At 47.1% G+C, this 17,973-nt stretch overlaps 1 long non-coding RNA gene across 3 annotated transcripts in view; it reads right to left on the reverse strand.

The window, feature by feature from the left end:
* Positions 1–17,973, reverse strand: part of LOC106496312 (uncharacterized) — a 170,237-nt gene that overhangs the window by 11,266 nt on the left and 140,998 nt on the right. For all 3 annotated transcript variants that reach the window (XR_010883268.1, XR_001294586.2, XR_010883267.1), the window contains one exon: positions 10,979–11,028. This is a non-coding gene — a long non-coding RNA (uncharacterized lncRNA). The remainder of the gene's footprint in view (positions 1–10,978; positions 11,029–17,973) is intronic.

A 17,973-nucleotide genomic window follows, 5' to 3' on the forward strand; every position in this document is an offset into this window, starting at 1 on the left:
CCAACAACACGAGGCATCGAATTTCAAGCGGTGGCAAGTTGCTGAATTCAGCGATAACTGTCCTTCATGCAGAAAAGAATAGAGAGAGAATCCGGTGGTTTTAGCGCCTGAGTTGATGAGGGAGCTGTTGTGGCTTTCAAACTCAAAAAGAAATTGGAGGCGGTTTGCTGGGGGGTACAGAAGTTCACAAAAGGCCTTCAGCATTGTCAGAAAAGACCAATGTCTCTCCTGCACCTCCTCAGGCTAGACAAATCTGAAGGGCGATTGAAATTATAGAGGTGGGCTTGAAAAACCCTGCTCATCTGCTTCTCCTCACAGTCACAAATGGCTCCTTGTGAGATACCATGGCAGGGGACGTGCTCAGTGTATTTGATTTATTCCTGCAATGGGCAGGCGTTTCTTGGGCCATGTGAGAGCAGAGGGACCACGGCAGAGACCCAAGCCTCCTGGTGTGAGTCCTGCGAGCCTCAACATTGCAGCCTGTCAGCTGGCCCATGGCAACACAACCTCTGGTCCCCACATGTCAGGTGTAGCCCAGCTCAAGCCAACTGGCTACAACTGCAGTAGTGGGCACAGAGAGGGGAAGAAGCTATGGCACCTATTGTAAAAATGGAGGAAGCAGCCAATTTCACACACTTTGCACCCAGACAACAACCAGATCCCTGCTTCTCTCCATTCTCCTCCTTCCCTCTACCTGCCACAACTTTCAATAGTAACTCATGGAGCTTCTTTTCTGCCGAGATAATCAGACGGGTCACCATAAAGTGCACAGCAAACACCACTGCAGCCATAGATCTGACCTGTCTGCAGACATACAGTGGGGTTATGCAATAGGCTTTCTCCGATGGGCAAGCTAGTGTAGGAAACTCCCATCTCGGAGTTGTGTGTCACTGCTCCCTTAGCCATCAGAAAGGATACAGATTACAATGCTGTAAACTGGATTGCTGAAACACGTCAAGGTTCAAATCTGGTCTACAGCACGGACCAAACAGTTGTTACAGCACACACAAGAGGGCAGTGATTTGCAATTCCGGGGTGAAAAAGAAACCAGAAGCTGGTTATGGCACCAATAAAAATGTATTGCATAATTATGACCTCTGAGGAACAACAATCAGTTCAGCCTCTCCTTTGCACTCAGCTGTTTTCTCCACAAACTTCTGGGGTAAACAAGACAAAAAGATAAACCAAGCAAATTCTGATACATGCGCTCTTTTAGGACATCCATGGACCAAAAGAACCAAACTATGGACACGTGAACAAACCACATGTCTTCAGAGCAAACAACATCATCTAGGGAGTTTCACCATTACTTCAACAGCAATTTCTCTCTCTTGCATTCTCTTCTTGTGAGGTCCTAGGTAGAGGATCTAAAGTAATTTATTGACAGAGACAGGAAGAAAACGCAGAGGATCAATGTCCCCAAATCCTGTGCACCATCTCCTTCAGCAACTCTAGATACAACTAAGTAACAAACTTCAGTTGGCCCTGCAGCTGGCCTGGGTTTCAACAGATCTGGTTCCAGTCCAGACTCAGCCAGAGATATTCTGCATGGCCTTGCTACACTTTCAGCCTTTATACAATGGGATTGTCATCATTTCCTTGGGTACAGCACAGCACACTCACCAATGTCTACAAAGTACTAAAATAACTAAGCAGCGCAGGATAGCACACGATTGCTTCAAGCAGCCCAAGGCCAATGTTTAGAAACGTTTTGCACTACCAGTATCAATGGCCCAACGTCTATAGCCAGAGTGAGCCATATGAGGCTGCAACAGGAAATCAGTCTTAATCACTGTCTCACTTTTTATTCTCCACTTCAGTTCTGCTATTTTAGCAGCTGCTGAGCGCTGGCTCCACACTTTCAGATGACTAACCGTTATGACATGGGGTTTAGTTCTAGACTGTTTTGAGGTTGCAGCTCCAAAAGCAAAGAAAAATGTAAGGTTGTGGGGTAAAGAGGAAGAAATCAGACAGCACTCAAGGCTTTAAGACACAACTGAGCAAACACCAGACTCCTGCCCAGACTGACACTGCAGATCCATCTTTGCCCAGCAAATACAGATTTACTGAGGCCCCAACAGGACAACTCTCCAATTCCTGCAGGAAACCCCAGGTCATTTATTGATTTATCGTTTCCCTTGTCTCCTGGAGAGCAGTTACACCACCTGACTGTATTGCTTGGCTGTGAAAGCAATATGCACTGCCTGGTACAGCTGTAGCTGGTGCACTCCTCCCTGAGTCAAATTACCCTGCAGACCTCAGCCAGCCCTAGGTGTCTCCTGAGTTACAGCACTAGAGATGACATCTGTGGTTTACAGGAAAGCTGAACTCTTCAGATTCCCAAAGCAAGCCTTCCTCACAGCACAAGGTGCATCAGGCAGGGAACAGCCCATCTTTCTGCTTATCCACAAATTTGGCACTGGTTCAGAATTGAGTATAATATATCCTAAATCTCCTCTGCTCTTTGGGCCACACCAGATCACTCTTATGCCTTTGGTTTTATTCCTCTGCAGCCAGCACACCACCCTTTCGTTTAAGTTTCAACCCACCCCTTTCAATGTGCGACACCAGACCAAGTCTGCACTATAGTCTGTGCATGCTATGCTGTCCTCAGAGCTCAGAGTCTGGGAGAGAAGAGTCTGGGGATATTCGGAAGTAGCTCTGTCCATGCCCATTGCAGAACCAACATCCAGGCTGGCGAGTCCATATGTGCATGATACGGGCATTGCAGGGACTCACTGGCTTGGGTTGTTGCCTGCTTCGGACAACCTGCACTGGGTGACATGATATGATGCTATTGTGCCTTCAGGTGCTTTGCTTCCTCCTTGTTCACGACACATTTACAGACCTCTTGCAATACTGAAGCCAGACTTTATCACCGTAACTGCTCAACCTCAGCAGCAGCCAGGGAGAATTCACCTTGTGTTGGGGAACTCTGCTGCCACCCTAAAACCTGCACAGATGGCAGAGCCACCTCCTGTACACCCATAGCATCAGAGACCATCTAAAAAGGGACACAGGGTGATGGGACCCGGAAAGGAGCGTGGCCAGAGCTCACTGTCAAAACTGCACTGGAGGTGGATCACTCACCCAAGTGCACATCACCCCAGCTCTCCAGTGCTGTCATGGCTGTTGGCTTCCAGAAGCGGTAGCCAGTCCAGGAAAACAGAGGCTGAATTAACTGCCTGACTTCTTTCACTTTCTCCTTTTACAGCATCCCCACAGCAGCATGGCAATTATGCCAGTGGCTGTTTCTTCACTCATCCAAAGCCACTCAAAGATGCGTGCCTGCCAGACTGAACTGGAATAGGCTTCCCATCTTAATCAACATGAGCACTGAGGGACTTCAGCTGCCCTTACTGTGCTACTCAGATGAGCTGGCAGAAGATACTGGCTCCCCAAACCTAGGCACATTTGGAGGTATCAAGAAAGCAATCAAGGGATTGTACTTAATATCCCATGCCCCCAAAATCTCACCTGCTTCAGGCAAGCAACCCACAGTACACTGCAAGGAGCACTGCAGAACATATAAATGCTAGCGGTAAAGCATTACATGGTGGGATATCCACCCAGCACACTAAGCAGTCATTTTGAAACAGCACAGACCGGTGAGGACAGCCCAGTTCCAAAAGATGCTTGAGTAGCAGCACCATTTTGTTCATGCATGTGTGCTTCAGGGTAGTGAAAATGTGAAATGGAAAATCATGCTTATTTGGACATGCCTTTCAATACCTCCCATCAGAGTCACAGCAGCTCTTCAGCTCTTCTCATCTACACTGAATCAGCATGCCACAACCAGGCTCATCCAGACTGACACAACACAGTCGTGCAATTGCTTGGTGGTATTTTGAACTTGGGTTTCTGGGGCAGAAAGTTTTCTCAACATAAGTGCTGCACAACTCTTTAGAGTCCTGAGCATACAGACTTTGGCAGATAATAAATGGCCTGTGCATTTTTACATATGCTTGTGAACACACAGAGAGGCAAGTCTGCTACATGCAGCAACTGTTGGGGCAAGCAGAAGAAAGGGTTAAAACAAAAAGCAATCAGACACTGTTCTTGCTCTCCATTGCTTAAAAAAGAAGTCTCGACCCTCACCCGTAATAAACCACCTTCAGTGTGTTCTTGAAATACAGGAAGGTGGCAAGGAGACTTCTGTGGCCTTCCCCACAATGAGGGTAACTGGACAAGTAATTAATGAGATTTTCATCCCTTTCCATTCCCCCGAGCAGAGCCAGGTGACCCTGCGGTACAGCGTCAGAGCCCTGTCCGCGCTCTCACTTGCGGAGGCTGCCTGACAGGTCCAAGTCTTGCTGCCTGGGGAACGCAGGGCTGCTTTCAGCCTACCTCCCCGGCTGCCCACCTCGTCCCTCCTCTGGCTCCGCATGCCAACACTCCCTGTGACTTTTCTTTCAGCCCAGCAGGCCCCACTCCCTTTCCTCATTGGTATTCCTGGCACGAAGCAGGCTTGACAGCACATTATCAGGAATGCAAAAATACACCCTACACAGCTTTAATAGTAGCAGCTCCAAGCCCACTGGCATCCTCACTCAAATGCTACGCAGACCAGCCCCTGCGAGCCGCTTCCCAGGATAGGCTGGTATGCGTGGGGTGGAAATAGCGAGGGCAAAAAGGGGAGGGAAGAGCTGTTTTTGTGAAGCAGGATGGGGGTCCTCCTGGCTGAGTCAGAAGTAGGATGAAACCTTCCCTCATCTCTTCCGCTACCAGACCCGGCTCCCTAAGATAATCCTTTTGCTGCAGCTAGAATGCTTTATTTACTTATTTTTCCCCCTTCTGATCATCCATGACCCCAGTGGCCTCCTCCCTCCCTGACCATCGGCCTTTCCAATGTGAAGAAATCAATACAGACGATCAGAGCATAAGGAAAGGAGTCCTTCGCCTCACTTTCTGAGTCAGCAGCATTGAGTGGTACCCTGTGACATCCTTCCTCTCAATTCTGTCACACCACAATCAGTCGATATATAGAATTATAATCAGTATAAAATGATGGCATTCACTCCGCGAGTAAACGGCCCTTGCTTCTCAAAAGAGGATGACTGAGCTGATGTGGCTTATGGTGACGTAAATGTAAAAATCAGTCCCATAGCTGGGCGCTGCTTCTCTCCTTCTCCCCCCTTTCCCCCATAGGGAAACCACAGCACAGCAAAATGCAAATCGCAGCCAAGGAGGACAGAGAAACCTTTACAAACCTTGAATGGGCCAACAAAGCAGCGGAGGTGCCTGCCCCCACACGTCCCTCTTCCGACACAATACGCATGCTGGGCCCCGTCCCACGCAGCAGCCCGGCACCAGGGCTGGGCTGCGAGCGAAAGGCTGGAGCTGCCGCGGCACCTCTGAGTGGCACCTAGCTCGCACCAGCGAGGAGGGGAACGGGAGACCATCCTCCCCTCTGTCATTAGACACTGAAGGATTGCCCCAACGCAAGGGCACACCAGAGCCCTGCCCGTAATCCTGACTTGCCAAAGGAAGGTGGCGGTCTGAGGCAGGGCACCTCTCCAGCCACTGTCCCAACCACGCTCCAGAGTGGACGTGAGCTGGTGGCCTTGGAGCATGCTGATCCTCCACTGCCTTCACACGATTGCTCTGTATTTGCCCAGGAGGGACCGGGAGCTCAAGGGGGAGAAAGCTGTGAGAGGGCTTGGCTGAGGGCAGCTCCACGCACGCAGGCTGGAAGTCTTCCTGCTACCCTCACGTCAGGGCAGGACCAGCCAGGGTCACCAGGGGTATTACAGTGCTGCCTTCACTCGTGCTGGAGGAGCTGCAGTTAACCATGTTGCAGCCGTACAGTGCTAGAGATGCCAAAACTCTTCCCTGTTAATTTTTCACTAGCAAGATAGAGACACTGCACAGATTTATACTTCCGTTGCACTCTTGCACGCACACATTTCATCAGAGCCCAGTGCCAAGGCATCTCACTGGGCAAATACCAGCTCCTCCATAAGGCAAAGGGAATCTCATCACCAACTTACGAGGGCCTTGAGTTCCTCCCGCCGGCTGACTGCCAAGGAGGATGGTGATTCACCTCCCAAGACCCTGCCCTGGTCAAGGCCTCGTGTCAGACGGGAAAACATGAGCTGAAGTGGTTGTGATCTTGCCCTAGGTGAAAATGCGCTGAATCAGTCAGTTGAGGAGAAACTTCACAGCACTCCCTGAATGCGCTCCTTCATTGTGGTGAATCTCCTGAAGTCCACTAAGGCTCTTGCTATGGTGACTGATTTTAGGCAACAGGAATTTCTGTGCCACATTGATGGCTGCAGAGCAAAACTCTGTGACCGACCAGGAGAAGGAGCAGAAATGACTATGGTGTTTTAATAGATGGTCTAATACTTAGACAACGATGTGTGCTGGGTTGAGAGTTCAGAGTTCACTTTGAGCCTGTCACTTTCCTTTGATCACAGTAAGTGCCGAATATTTCTCTGCTGACTTCCCATCAGTTGTATGATTTCCCCCTAAAGCTATCACATAAAATTGACACCATTTAAAATACACTTCAGATTTACTGAGGTCTGCTTTGCAACTTAGATGGCCACTGATTAGCCTATTTGCTGTAGACCACTGTGATTTCATCCAAGCATTTTGTGACACTTGCACAGCACAATTTGCCCAGACATGATACAACACCTAGGCACCTATTCTGCATAACTTAGGTACTAAGAGTCATTAAACCAGACCAAAATGACAAATCTTAAATTATGGAACACTTGAGCCAAGACCCAAAGCAACCTTCACCATAAAACTAATTAAATCTTAGGGAAAGAAGAAAGTATTTACCTCTACCCCCCTCCCCCCCAAAATGCTTCAAGCAATATTCCTCATTAGAAGCCCTCTCCATGACTAGATGATCCTCGTGATGTGCCCTGAAGACTACAGTGGAATACCTACCCTGGCTCCCCCCTCACCTCCCATACCATGGCTACAGTGGATGCAGAGCCTGCGTGTGACAGAGTCACCCCTGAATTACAGCTGACTTATAGGAGTTTTCTCTTCCCTTCCCCAAGCTGGCCTGATATGACTTTCTTCTTCTCCAGAAATGGATGGAAATTAAGTCTTGCTGCAAGAGGGGCTCACAAAACTTGCTTTAAAAATAACCCTGAAAGAAACTACCATAACCTGGAGCATGAGCATTGCTATAGCAGGCGTAGGATTCATCTCACCTTCCTTATAGCCACCTAAAATGTATTTATCTTGTCTAACTTAGATGGCTAGGGCATGACACATCTGATTAAGGGAAGGTGTTTGCAGCATTGGTGTCTGCATCTGAACAAGTCGTCTTAGGCTCCTTTGGCAGCTGCTGAAGAGTTTACCAACGTAGCCCGTGAAGCTGAGGGTGCAATTTATCTCATCGTTCATCAGCTCAATCTCACCTTAAACCCACTGACAACACTGGCTAGATCTCCACTGACTATAATGGAAGCCAAATAGCTGGCACCTGCGCAGACACCTACACTGGGGACGTCGTGAGGCAAATGCTACCTAGGCTCACTGACTAGTCTGATGGAAACAGACACCTCCAGAAGGCAAAACTGCTCGCAAAGCCTAACTTCAGCATCTCTGGGCAAAGCAGAAATGCCAGCTGTTTTTCCTCTGGTGCCTCTCCACCACGTGGTGAAGAGGAAGGCAACCGGGAAGGACTCACATGTCCAGTTTTTGTAAAATGCCTGCCTGATGCCAGAGCTCCTCGGCAGTTCCCAGACGGCACCTGACCCTCCCTGCAGATATGCAAGAGCATACTTCCCCCTGCACTGATATCTAGACCGCTATCTCTGCCACCACTATACACATTCCCTATACACGGGAGCATGAAATGAGTGCTGTGAGCAACACTGGGAGCACGCAGGAGCATTGCGTTGCTCAGGGAGCTGCCAGCCTCAACTCACAACCAGACTCCCCTCTCCAACCCAGGATTTCAATCCAGCACCTGAAGCAACACCCCTGCATCCACCATAGTCCTTTGCAAGGTCACCGTCCCCACCTTGGCAGGTTGCCAGAGGTTGATTCCCATCTCCGTAGCAAGTGGAGGCAGAATAGGATATGCTCACATTTTGGCTTCCCTGCTTCACGGTCCAGCTCTCCCCGTGACCAGAGATGGCTTTGTGTCGACACACAGAGCTGTCCAGAGGGTGGTGGATAAGGTGAAAACACATACGTAGCCTGTCCTACTCACAAGCCTGTGCAGGGGGTACCTTCTGGCAACGGGGCAGGTAGGAACTGGGAGCAGCAAAGACTTACATCACTCCATCAAGATGCATCTATGGATAGTTGTCAGCGCACACAGATTTGAGTAGTACGTTCGCAATACGTATATGTGTTGCAATATGTATATGCGCATATCTTGGTAATACACCCTGAGATTCCAAGAAAGAAAATGCCGCATGGACAGCTAATTTGTTCTTAATAGTGCATTTACCTCTGGCAGAAGTTAGAGACTTCAAGTGCTTCATAAGCCATTTGGAATAACATTTGTAGGCATTATTGAGTAACTCAGGAATGTAATTATCTTTTGTGAAATGACCTGTGTGATTTAGAAACCCATCTGGACTTTGGGTGCCCCGGGATATGTAATCCCATCTAGTCACATGGCTGGCATGATCTTGAGGTTTACTATGCAAGTCATTCAAACTATTCTGATCATCCCTTCTACCTAGCCACCAAAACCACAGAAACACACTCCCTGAAATCTACTTTTTTCAAACAGAGAGAAGCAAAACTCCAACAGCCACGTCCTTATCCTTATCTGCTACCTGCTCGAACTTCCCAAACGACAGCAAGACTGCATATCCTCTACCGGGCTCAGAAAATTTTCAGCACATCTGAGTATCTAAAGACGTAAAATATATATATTTAGGGTAGTCATTACGCTTCTCGGAAACTTTTTGCAAGTTTATTATTTACAAGGCTGAGCAGCAGTTTTTAGAACTCACTGGCAGTTCACAGCTCTAACCAAAAGGCACATGTAAAAAGTGACTTACTAATAATGGCCTGCGAGGCTGGAAAGCCCCTTCTACATGCCACAGCAAGGCGACACGCCTGAGCGGTCTATTTGAATATGTATGGTTAAGGCAGCTCACGGGGAAGCACCAGAACCTGCCTGCTGAGCCGGAGTCCTGACACCCGAGTACACACAAGGGCAAAGGGGAGGGGCCGGGGCTTTCATTTCTCTAGCCCCAAAAGTATTTCCACTGAGCAATAGTAAAGAGCATTCATCAGCTCTTCAAAGACTTTTTTTTTTTTTTTTTTTGAAGGACATATACCCAAAGTAGAAAGCCGTGCCAGTAAAACTGCTAATTCCCCTACCTCGCATTCACCGGCTGGTGCTATATGAGCAAGGATTCCCTGAGAGCCACACTCCCACCCCTTCCCTAAAGAGCAACAGAATACCACTTAAAACAATTTAGTTGTGAGATCAGTTCGTGTCACATGAATATCTGATATACAGGTCTAAAGGAGAAGGCTTTAAAGGCATTCTCTGTTTTACTGGCAACAGACCTAACAGAGACTATGTTTTAAGCAGTCACACAGGGGCTTTTGCTGCACTGTTGTTCCCTAAGCTAGTTGCAGCACAGCTTATTTTTGTAGCACAAGCAGGTCACAGCCCTTTATTCCAGAATGACACAAAAACCTTTAAAGTATCACTCCCAGGAGTGCAAGTCTCCATATACATCTCAGCATAAAACACACTGTAAAGTGGATCTCATATCAGTTCTTGTAATGAGTACAGGAAAGTATCAAAATGCAGAGATACAAATCATGCAATCAGGATACAAGCATGGATACTCCAGCCAGACTTCTCTTCCAAATTAAGGCACTGGGGCTTTGGTTTATGTTCACTGAGAAAATGACGGCAGCACTTACTGTACTAGCACTGCCCCACTGGAAGCTCCTGACCCATAGCAGAGCTGGCAAAAGGCCCTGTGTTGTTTGTATCGCAGCTATTCAGGTTCACGGTCCAGCATCTTAATGGAAACCAAATTTCTTCAGCTGTTTAGTCGCAGTGTGAAGTGAAGGAGCTGATATGCAAGTGCGTGGACCTGCAGGGGCAGCTCAGCTGGCCCCGCTATCACCTCGTACGGGGCCATCAGTCAGAGCCATGCACACTCTGCCATCACTGGCATGTCACTCGTTTCAGTATTCCCCATCAAAATGTCTCTTCTGGACTCTGATTTTCCTTAATTCCTTTACAGAGCTTTGCATGCCTCAAATGATGTCTACCTACCCCCACAGTCCCCTGGCGACCTGGCCAAGTTAACCCCCCCAAGCAGTTCCTGCCGTCTCGTACGCACCCCATACCTTTACGGCTCAGCTCCATGTGAATCTCACCCAGGCATGCATTTTCCCCCCTTGTCTTTTGCTTCTTTAGTCTCATCACCTGCTGTTTGTACAGTGATAATGCCATTCCAGGAGGCCTCGTTGTACCAAACACTGCACAAAATGGATTACAGAGAAGTGTAAAAGCTCTTGGCACAAACAGCTAGCTACTGTACAGGGTGCATACAGAGGACAGGCCACAATTTCTGCTGGAGGGTGACACTGACTTCACTCATTCTTGTCTGCATTGAGGTTTCCTGGCTTGTGCATATCACAGCACCATGCTTGCGTGAATGAATACTTCTATTTCAGAAAAGCAGGGAAAATAAAACTCAGTATTTCACTGGTGTTTTCATAAATGAAGCATGGACTTTAAATAACGTAGGCCTAATCTGGTTTCATTTGGAGAGAAGCTTCAAAGAACGCTGGTGTTTTTGGAAGCGGAGGTGCATTCAGACGTACGGTTCCAGATAGTCTGCGCGTTCTGCCTCCAACATATTTATTCCAGACAGTTTAATGGGTCCGAGCATGTTCGGTAAAATTCTCACTGTAGTTGAGTCAATGGTGTTTTTTACACTGACTCTGCTGCAGCCAGTATTTTGCCCTTAGTGAATCAAATTTAACACGCTTAAACAGTATTTGTCTGTCTTACCTGTTTCTGGACCTTTTGGGTTGTCATGCTGGAAGTTGGGAGTAATGACTCTGGAAAGAAAACAAAAACACAAAGAAACAAGGAAAGCCACTAACTGCATATATTAAAAACAGAAAAACTGCATGTTGACCTGTAAAATAGCTACAATACTGCAGCCTTTCAACACTGTCTTCCATTTGAAGATGCCATCTACTAATGTTGATGAGTTGCCCCATACCCTGTACCCCCTTGAGGGGGGCAAAAACTCTTCTATGAGCTGTTTAGATGGCCAAACTAAGGAGTAAAAGGTGTCAGAGAACCAAAGCAAGTTAGTGGAAAAGCAAGGCGGGGGGGAAGCAAGTTAAGACTCCTGGCTCTCAGCATAGTGTTACAGCTCTTATAAAACAGTATATTCATGTCAGCTGCACATCTATCAGTATTCTGACATGAGTCATCCATAATACTTATCTAATAGTGAGTAAGCTGTTCTCACGGTTCATACTTTCCAGATAGATCTGTGAAGAAAACAAGGAGGAAAAGATTATCAGAACATGCTAATAAAGGAGTAAAATGAAGGAGGCACAGAGAGCACATCCGTGACAGCACCTATGCAGCAAGACAGCACTCGAAGCTGCAGAGAGAAACTGAACTTAAGAGTTATTAAAAAAAAACAACACACACATCAGAAGGATTAAGACAACTGTAAGAGAATTACCATGGTGTATCAGTGATGTACCACTAAACAAACCATACACGATTCTTCCTGCTGGTAAATGCTACAGCAAACAACTACGGCAGAGTCTGTGGTGTATGACACAGATTTTGTTTTGGGACTGGGACTCAGATTTACAGAAAATATTGTAGTTTGGGGGGTTGTGTTTTATCACTTCACTGTCACAAGCAGTGCTTGGCAATGAGCACTGAAGCATGTGTCAAAGCAAAGACAGAAAACCCGGTATGCAGGCCAGGACTCTTCAGCTTGGAGAAGACGTGCTTGGGGTTGGTGTCCATAAAATCACGAAGTGTGGAAAGCACAACTAGCCTATGTGTATGACGTGAAGAGATCCTGTACAACAGACCAGGTTCCTTATCTAAATGTGCTTTGACAAAGTTCAGATAGCAACTAAATTGCAAACATTTTCATTGTACAATTAATAAAAGAAAAAGACAGTCATCTTGTTTCAAATCTCTGTTTAATCAAAACAGTCCTAAAAGATCACGCTTACTCTTTCACCCCCTTTTCATGCGCGACCTTTGCATTCGCTGACTGACTGCACTTTGCCAAAGTCTGCTGAGCCACAGGAGCGGAGCGGCAAAGCCTCAGAGGACTTTCTCACCAGAGAAATTGCTCCAGGGGAGGCGGGGGAAATACCCCAAGGGTCTCCCAGCGGGGCTGAGTCATAGCATGGGGCCTCTCACGGAGATTTCGGAGGGGTAACTGGGGAGGGGGGAGGAAAGGGGAGAAAACTCCAAACACCTCCACAACTTCACACAACAAAAAGGAAGAGAAAACCCCAGCTATGAATCACTTGTGCTGTGCTCCCTTCTCACCCTGCCCCGACACCTCTCGCTACGAGCCGCTGAACCATTTCACACGAGCTGCCACAAAAACTCCCAAGAACAAAGCGTGGCCGGTTCGGTTTCCTTACAGCCCACTTTCTCAAGATGACTTTGTAAGGCAAAAAGCTACAAAAGAGGGCAAAAAAGCTTCTATACGAAACAGATATGTCTATGTTCATATATAGACATAAATATTCCACCTAAAAAAACCCAAAGACAGATGTCTTGCAAACACAGAAATGACCATTCATGTTAAAAATAATGCAGAGAAATACCCCTAATCGCATCTCAACACTGTGGTCTGATTTCTTGAAGCAAGGAGAAGCGACCAGGCCCCCAGGCGAGCGGGAAGCGGACACGCAGCCATGGCCGTGGTTTCCCAGCGCAGAATAGCAGGAGGCAATACCCAATTAGGGTGTTTCTTCCCCCACCTCCCCACGACCGATGCTTGCGGCCAGCCCTTGCCCTGACAGCCCACTCCTGCAGCCCACAGGGCGGCATGGCCCAGCGCTGCCGACCTCCCAATTGCCTCACCACCGGGGACAAATCCAGACTTCAAAGCCGAACCCGTCAAGCCCAGGCTATCCCACCTCCTCTCAACCTGGGAAAAATGCCCTCAACTACTGCCCCCAGCAGCTGCTGCGAAGCAAACTGAGCCCCAGGTCTCCTCCCGTCTCAAATCCCAAGCAACGTTCCAACACAACAGCCGTCACTGCTGACCTCCGTGATGACCACTTCCTTCTCCTTCCGCTGCTGCCTGCTCACGCCTGGAAAACAAAAGCACTGGTATTGCTTCCTATGTAATCAAACTGAACGGGCAGCAAAGTTGAGACAATTTAAGATTGGTCAGACTAGGGGATAATCCTTCTGCTGGGATGAACTTCCCCCTCCTGGGTTTGAGGGTCTTCCTTCCTTTCCAGTAGGACCTGCACAAGCTTGAAGGCAAGGAAGGCCCATTGCTATAACCTGGTTTTGCACCATCACTGCATTAACACCATCCCAGACTCGGGTGCAGTAGGACCTCCATCTTACCACATGACAGTAACCAAGCTAAACCTGCCTTTTACAGCCTTCCCAATAATGAGGAATTTTAATTTATACACCTGATTCAGACAAAGGGCTCGGGCTTTCATTCCACGTTTGATTTTTTCCTGCTGGAAAAGACAGTCTAAATGGTTCTTGTCTCCTCCTAACCCCAGCTGCTCAGCGCTATGACATGGCCTCCTCTGCCTGGAACTTACAGCCCTTTAGGTCTCTCGTGATTAATTCAGTTCTGTCCAAATGACCAGCGCCAAGAAGACTCCACTGTTCACAGGGTCTAGACAAATCCAGATCATTCAGCTGGAAGCAGGTCACCAGTGATGCACATGCAGTTGCACTGGCAGCTCTGAATTTGAGCAGGGGGGTGATACCACACATTTGGAGCAGCTACCTCTTAAGGCAGCCCCAATGTGCCATTCTCTGAGGAGACAGTTTCCCATCGCGCTCACCAACACCACTGAGGACTTCCACCCTTGTCCCGACCTGACCCTGTGACCATGTCCTCACAGGAGAGGTCAGATCAGCTCCTCGATCCGGTCAAAGATGATTCGTTTTGTTGGGTGGGCTCCTTGCCGAACAGCGGGAACGTGGCCAGAGCGTCGGCAAGCTCAGCCCAACACCAGCCGAGGCTCTGGGGAAGCTGCAAGAGGAGCTGCAGCCTGTGCACACGAGAGGAGCGCTCCTTGGGAGATCAAACTTTGTTCAAGTCAATCTTTTGATCCCAGTCACTGCAGGGCCACACGAACACTTACACCTGCACAAGGAATGGGTTGGCAATGATTTTGAGAGAGGAGAGTAAATGGGATCAGTCCCTTTGGTATTGGCACAGACTCACATCAGACGAAAGCGGCCCCGTACCCAAGGCCTCGGACAGTCGTTCTTGTCACTTAACCATCAACCTTGAAATAAACTGATTCCTTTATTTGAGCATGAGATCTGTATGGGGACAGTCATTTAGAAATAAAACTAGGCCAGTTTATTCTCTCCTGAATCCTGAAACTCATTTTTGTTATATACATTTTCTTCTCTCTCTTCTTTTTTTTCCTTACATAGGATTAGTAGGGCCTCCCAGGAGCATGAATTCCATCTACATTTATTTCAGGCAAACATATAATCTGGCCCAGAAACCAACCAAACATCCTGCTCCCACCACTTATTGAAAAGCTTCTCCAAAACCTCCTGTCTCATATGATTAAAAACTTTCTTCTGATTTCCAGCCCAGGCGTAAATCATACGAGGCAACATCCGTTTGTTCCTGGCCAACAACGTCCTTCAGCTTAAACAGTTCTCCTCCTTCCCTCATATACTTAGACAGCATCCATATTCCCTGCCAGCCTTCACTCTGTGAGGCTCAATAAGGCATGCTGCTCCATGGGCTACATGTGAGATAGGCTCTCCCCTCCTGGCCCTTCTCTCCAGCCTCTTCCCACTTGAATTTATCCACAGGAGGCAAGAACTGGATGCAGGAGTCTCACCACAGCTCGGCAAAGTGACCCGTGTCCCTCTGTCCTGCCAGGAAACCTCCTAGTCCTTTCTAGGAGCACATCTGCTCTCAGAACTTTCTAGCAAAGTCTTTCCTTCTGTTTTTGGGGTTTCTTTTTTCTTTTTCTTTTTTTTTTTTTTTGAGCTGTATGATCGAAATTGAACACATGTTTTAATTTCTAAATATACATTTCACAGGAAATCAGTATAGAGGGGAAGAGGGGAAAACCAGCCCCATCCTACTGTCAAGATGCAAATAAAGGGCTGGGTGGGAATTGAACTGGCCACAGCTGCAATCCAGCCCTAGCACTGCTTTTGCAGCACGTGAGATACATAATTAGACATAGATTAAGAGATTCTTGCAAAATAAAAGACCATCGTTTTGTCAGCTATAAAAAAACTTTCAGGAAAAAAGAGAAAAATAAGTCGTTCAGACCCAGATTAATTGAAAACTTGGCCTAACAGAGCATTTAGCATAGCCAGCTTTGTAGAAAAAAAGGAATCAATGATTATCTATGTAGCAACCTATCACAGCTCTACACATTTCTATCGGTAAATAAATGTAGTCATATTACAAAGACTGCCCATCTGTATTACGATATAAAGGCAAACAAATGCACACCGCCAGATTCTGACTGAGGCTCTGGAATTTACAGAGGCAAGGAAAAATCAACAGGAGTTTTCCCTGAATAAAGACTGCAGGTTTATGCATATATGGTTTGTGCTAGTGTTCAGTGAACCAGCTTGGCTCACATGCGTGTGTGCACAGTTAAAGATAACTATCTATGCATACTTATATCAAAGAGAGAGAGAAACAAAATCTTGCATGCAAAATGTGGTGACGTTTGCACAGATCTTGAAGATCTAGAGCAAAATGAGCAGTGCCCTCACAAGAGGTCACAGCTCTAGAGTTGATAACCTTTCTGACGCTGGCGTTTTTTGAAAGGTGAACACATCTGGCTGTCCCTACACCTTCTGCTTCATACACTGTTGGTGCAAAAGTCAAATACCAAGCACTCAATGAAGTGACACAGCACTGAGGTCATTTAGCTCCTCATTTTCTACATGCCTAAGCACATTTTTGTGCCCCTAATTTTAGGCTTTTAAGTCCGAAGACTGGATTGTTAAGAAAAAAGTCTGAAAAAAGTCTGTTCCTCTTAACCACTAATATGACCGTTTGTTTAGATAGTACCTTTACCCTGGAACTGGTAAAGCATTTACATTCTTTATGGGGAGAAATCACAGCCACCTTTGAGATATGAGACTCGTGCTTCAGCATCACCTTCTCTACAGCTAAGCTGCTTTTGGATATTCAACTGGTTGGGTTGCCCAGCTTCATACAGCTGCTCCCAACATACCTCCCAATCTCCACAGTAGCTACTAATTCTCATGTACACCGGGATGTAAATATAGCCATCACCCAGATGCTTGCAGCCATTAATTAAATTTCCGGGTTTAGGTAATGAGAGATGCTATCTTGATTAGAAAGCAGAAGCCTTGACGCAGCATACGGCAGAGAGGGAGAGATTGTGCTTGTTCACTTTCTTCAAAGGTCAGCAAGGTAACGCCCCGGAAACCCTGTGTTGTAACACCTAGTTCTTAACCAAGGTACAGTAGCAGCGAGCTATATTTATGCAGCTGCTTAATCACAAGAGCTACAAGGACACATATGTTCAACAATAACAAATGCAAAATACGGAGGCCTTTTATTAGCAAGCCTGGGGAAGAGAATGAAGTTACACAGCAAGCTTAAGTTTTGTTTGGAAGAGCGTCCTCCTCAGTTGGTGGAAATTGAAGCATCTGGAAGATCAGTTATCAGCAAAGTAAATTACAAATAATGCGGCTACTTAAGAGGGTTAAAAATAGCGTTGGTGTATTAATAGATGAAGCACAAAACTGGGACACTGAAGATGATTCTAGGCTCAAACACTGCAACATCCTACGTGATCTTGGGTAAATCTCTTAATCTGTGTGTTTCATTTTCACTGTTTACAAGGCAGTTAGAAAAAATTAGTTATCAGAAAGGCTGCAAGATACTGAATTCCTTCACATCCTGAAACACTGAAAGATACTCTGTTGTATCTCTACGCAAGTGTAAAATATTATCAAGTCGGTTGGACTGGCTCCTTGATAATAATTTCATGCCATTTATGTGGCAGCTCAGGTGACAATTCCCAGAGAGCCATAACATTTACCTTAAATAGCTGAGTTTACCAATCAGTGATCAAAGAAACAAAGCCTTTAGAACCAGTTTCCAGTTCACCAGCCTTTGCCTAGGCAGAGTAACAAGCAAAGCTTTCAGTGTAACAACTCTTTAAATAGCACCATTCTGGAGGCAGGAAGACCATTACTAAGGGGGAAATGTCTGACTCATTTACTCCATGCAAACTTTAGCCAATTTAAAAATCTTATGATTTGCATCTAGTTAATGACCAGAGTCACAAGGACTTTTAAAGACATTGTAAAACCCTCTGCCTCCTTACCAGAGAAGCACAGAGATTTTCAGCCCACCTCCTGAGAGCAGATATAAGAAATCAAGCCATCCCTTCCCTCAATTTGTAACCTCTCAGTTAAGCTGTAATAGCAAAAGCAAACAAGCCCCTGACTACACTTCCACGCTGGACAAATGACACTGCCCTGCTGGAGGACATCTCCTGAACGCAGGCCAAGCAGCAAGAGACCACAGAGGTCACGCTGAGAGGAAAAGAGCATGAGCACCCACAGCCCCTGTCCTGCGTTCCCTTGTCCCAGAGCAGCCTCAGCTCCCAAACACTCACTGGCCTCATGGGGGTACCAACACACATTGCACAGAGCGGCCCTGGGCGGCTGTCCTGCTCTCTGCCTGGGCTTCCAGGCTAGTGTCGAAGCACCGTATCGACGGCTACATGCAGCCTTCTCAGGCTCCTTGGAAGCGACCTCTGGTCCACCCATGC

The sequence above is a fragment of the Apteryx mantelli genome, chromosome 2, assembly GCF_036417845.1.
Source record: "Apteryx mantelli isolate bAptMan1 chromosome 2, bAptMan1.hap1, whole genome shotgun sequence".
NCBI lineage: Eukaryota > Metazoa > Chordata > Aves > Apterygiformes > Apterygidae > Apteryx > Apteryx mantelli.